Here is a 5,185-nt window from a genome sequence, read left to right on the forward strand (position 1 = left end):
TAATGCGCTCCGCAAGGAACGAGGTACTTAATTGATCACTGATCACCCTCTAGTACTATCCTTACCTGGCTAACTACCTGGGTAAAACTTTCATCTTTTCACTGTAGGAGTTTTTGGTTAGGAGCTGGTCTAGTTGAGTTAGGCTAAACCTTAGAATTAGAGTTGATTGAAAAGTGATTGATTTGATTTGTTTTAGTTAGGATTTTCTCTTTTTCTTTATCTTCTCATATATTTAAAAAAAACTAATTTTCTTTCCTTAAAAAAAAAACTAATTTTTTTTTCTTTCCTTAAAAAAAATTGGCTTCCTGGGATAATTTTCCTTCCTTTAATCCCAAAAAAAACGAACTTTTAGAAAAAAAGTAGGATTTGTTTTAATTAGGTTTTTTCTTTCTCAAAAAAAAAAAGAAACAAAACAAAACAAAAAAAAATACTTTTTTTTTCTTTCCAAAAAAAAAAATCTAAAAAAAAAACATATATATATATATACATATTTCCTCATATAAAAAAAAAGAAATATTTCGAATAGTTTCTAAAAAAAATAATACATACATATTTCCTCATAAAAAAAAAGAAGAAAAAAATATATACATATTTTCTCATTTTTTTCACTTTAAAAAAAAAACAACAACAACAACAACAAAAAAAATTTGAATAAGTAACATAGGTTTAAAAAAAAAAAAATTTACTTACAATTTTTCTCTTATTTGATTTCTTCATCCTCATACTAACAGTAATTGCAGATCCTTATCATCATTGTCAACCGAACAACTGTAAGTTCTTTAATTTTATCTGCTTTACTTTGTGCTTCAGCGAATTTGCATTGAGGACAATGCAAAATTTAGGTGTGGGGGTAAGAAATACATATTTTTCTCTTTATTTTACCTTTTTAGTTATATTTTTCTTTCTTTTTGTTAAAAAAAATTATAAAAATATTGTCACTTACCAAATTAATAGAGTTAAAGTAATAATTGATCAAATTGATAGATTTTAAATTTTCTAATTCTTAGTTAGTGACATATTCAAGTTCACCTTTTATGATAACTCCAAATAAAATTCTTAAGAAATGATTTTTCAACTAGTATACTTTACTTAAGTCTTACCTTAGATTTTTAATTAAAAATAATAAAATTTTTTTTCTTTCTTTTTGTTAAAAAAATTTATAAAAATATTGTCACTTGCCAAATTAATAGAGTTAAGTAATAATTGATCAAATTGATAGATTTTAAATTTTCTAATTCTTAGTTAGTGACATATTCAAGTTCACCTTTTATGATAACTCCAAATAAAATTCTTAAGAAATGATTTTTCAACTAGTATACTTTACTTAAGTCTTACCTTAGATTTTTAATTAAAAATAATAAAATTAAAATAAATAAATAAAAACTCTTAAATTCAAGGTGATTCTATCTTATAAAGCCTAAGTTGACTGAGCAATTAAGCCCAAGGAGTATTTCTATACTTAATGACCTAAGCCTAATTGGGTTGGGATTCATTGGCCCAAAACTCGTTAAATGGTCACTTAGAAAGCCCGTTAAAATAGAAAACAATCACCAAGAATTAGAGTGTGAAAAAATATATATAACACTAACCATTTTTTATATATATTGTTATTTTGTATATATGGTCTTGAAAAATAATTTTTGATCAAGAGACTTGAAAGTTATTTAAAACAAAGAGTTAGCATGTTCCTTTCAAAATTTTTAAATTAAATTTCTAAGATTTGACTTGGTTTTATATTGCTACATTGAGAAGATTTTCTAGAAAATCTACCTTGGAGTTATATATAAAAATGTTTTCTTGAGTATTAACTAGCTTAAATTAAGATGTCTAAATATATCAAAGAAAATTAGTTATTTACTGACTTTTTTAACTTGGCAAGTTGACCGAATTTTGTGGGTATATTCACTTCAAACCCTCACGAGACTACAACTCGTTAACTAGGGTAACCTAGGGGTTTAAAGGCTTGTTGTATGCGCTAAATACAACCGCGATTCCAACAAAAGTGAGTTAGGATTTTCTTTTTATTTTCTTTGCTAGAGGACTAGCAAAAGTTTAGGTATGGGGGTATTTGATAATCATATTTTATTACAATTTTATACCCTTATTATCTATTTTATATGAATAAATATGCTACTAATAATTATTTTTATCTTTAATTGCAGGTTAATGAAGAATAAATCTCAAAAATCTCATCTCTCAACAAAAGCCCATTGATTTAATGAAGAAAACAAGTATGAAGCCCAAAAGCCCAAGAGCCAAAAGCCCAAGAGCCAAAAGCCCAAAGTCAAATATAACAAATTCAACGGATAGCAACCAGAAAGGACACGGCATCGATGCCAACATCGATGCCCGTATCGATGCCAGCATCGATACCCCTATCGATGCTGGTATCGATACCATCGTACAGTCAGTTACGAATTAACGGCTATAATTTGTTGTTTTTGGATAAGATTTTAATCCAATGGTTCTCATTCACTGATGTTTACTATAAATAGGGGTAGAGAGTGAGAGGTTAAAGGTGTAAAAAATTTTGTAACTCTATCTGAAGAGGAGGGTTACTCTTAATTGAGAAGACCTTCCAAAAATTGTAAGTTTTTGTTGCAATTAATAAAAAAAATTTCTCCACTTTAAAATTTTCTTTATTTCTCTTTGATGAATGATGAAAATGGAGATGAAGAACAATTTGAAGGTTTTCATTTCTTTTATTTTTTGCTTTTATTTCTTTTTAGTAATTTCTTTATTATTGCTTATTAGTTAGATTTATATTCATGCTTATAGTGTAGATTTATTTTCTTGTCTTTTTATTTCCTTTTTGCACTTTAATTTGTAGAGTAGATTTATTTTCTTGTTCATAGATTAGACGTTTCTTTTCTTTTTTGTAATTAGTTCTTTTTCTTCTTGTTTTTACTTCTTAAGATGTGAAATTAATTCTTGTAGGAATCTTAGAATTATATGAAACTAGTCTAATTTCCTTTATTTTCTTAAGATGTGAAATTAATTCTTGTAGGAATCTTAGAATTATATGAAACTAGTCTAATTTCCTTTATGTTATGCAAATTATTCTCTTACACTTAAAATGATCATGTATAGGATAATCAACTAGAGAACTAATTGATAGAAGATGAATTTTATAATCTATACTTATCTTGAATGGTTTGATAGGTTATACATATGAATTCTAGGATTACTTTCTTGTTGTTGTTCTTATCATGATTTTTATTTTGACTTAGATGATAATTTGATAGATTATACTTTCCTTAAATGGTTTGATAGTCTATACTTAATAAATCTAAGTTGAAATATGACAAAAAGAGAATAGATTGTATTTAATAATTAAGATTAGCTAGTGGATTCAATTCTAGATTTCTCATATCTTTAATTGAACCCTCCATTTGTTTTCTTGATTTTTCTCTTTTTTGCTTTTTATTTTATTCTTTGATTCTTTCTTCTCTCCTCTAAAATTCAATTTATTGTCACTTGCATATATTCACAACAATCATTCCTCATATCTCTCCACAACTATAATTTTCATCACTCCTAATTGTCACGCACACAACATAAGAACCGTATTTTCTCCTACAAAGCACCTTCCTCGTGGGATCGATAACTTTTTATACTATAACTTGACACGGTTGTACACTTGTAACATTTTTGCTACATGTTTATGCCGCATCAGGAGCCTGTTACGGCTCAGGTTCTGGATCAGCTTGCTCAGGTCCCTGAGCATGGGTTCATCTACGACCACATCCTCTTCCTGATATTTATAAGTTTAGGAGTAGAGCTTATTAGATACAGTAAATAAGATCTCAAGCATATATAGCATAACATATAACAATAGGTAAACCGTATCACATATCATTCACACAAATACTTTTCAAACAAAGTAAGATAGTCATAAAAAATTTGTAATTTTTGAGGTATATGTATAATATCCTCACTCAATCTAGGAATTCCTAGCCGACTCTATACATGAATCCTATAAAACTCTATCCTAGCTCCATAACTCGACACGTGATGATCCTAAGGATGCTGGAACTAGAGCTCTGATACCAACCGTGATAACCCTAGTTTCACACAAGGCTACAGTCCAGGGTGAACCCAAGAATGTCAAAGCTGCCATGCACCCAACACTGTGCGACAACACGTTTTACCATCATAGTAATATGTCTCTAGTGGAATCAAACAAAGAAAACAATGCAGGTACAAGCAAATATAAGAAGGAAAATAATACAATGAACATAATAAATAAAAGAGACATCATAAATATCTAAAATCATGTTCCAATAGTAGTAATAACATGTCTCAACTGAAGAAAAGATATATGTCCAATAATCATAAATGATAATAATCTTAAGTGTAAGAATCAACTGAAAGGTACATAGGCTCGCAACCTTCAAAATAAAAATACAAGTCTAGGAATCGACTAAAATCATAACTAAACAACCGTGGAGCAAAACATACTACGAATAAATGATGACGACTATGCTGAAAGTCCGTCAACCTGCGGCTCTCCGAAACTCTGATCCAGTGACTGAAAAAAGGAAAATCAATAGTGTCAGAGCACTAGCAAGATCATCTCCATCCGCTCCTAGGGGAAGGGCTACTAAGTATGATGGAGGCTCTACCTACATATGTATAGTCTACCTAAATCATTTTATCATGTACTAATTGGGATTTATATTTAGAAACCTATAACACAAGACTGGTACGTCGAGCGAAATAATCCAAACAAGGAAACCCTCATGTATATACCATGTGTCTTAAGTTGTGAATTTCTAGATATAAATTCCAAACTAAGAATAAAATAATAAAGGAAAACAATACAAGAACGTATCATATCAAACAACTCCATAAATATCATCCAACTCCTCATACTACCCTTAGTAGATAAAATAGATACCAATATACAATCATGTGTACCATAATGTGAAGCACCTCCACAATAAATTATATCAAAGAAAACTTCAAAAAAAAAATCGCCTGCGACTCAAGTTATCAACAAATTCATAAAACCATTATTCACTGAATTTCTTCAACTCATCGCACCATCGTGCAAATCAACTAATAGGTATATCGAACTCTGTGCATAACCATGCGGGAACAAAGATATAGGTTCATCGACCTTTGCGCACACTCGTACGGGAACATCAATACATTACGGAGTGAAGTCCATCGTGGTCTCATT

The sequence above is a fragment of the Asparagus officinalis genome, chromosome 4, assembly GCF_001876935.1.
Source record: "Asparagus officinalis chromosome 4, Aspof.V1, whole genome shotgun sequence".
NCBI classification, from domain to species: Eukaryota; Viridiplantae; Streptophyta; class Magnoliopsida; order Asparagales; family Asparagaceae; genus Asparagus; species Asparagus officinalis.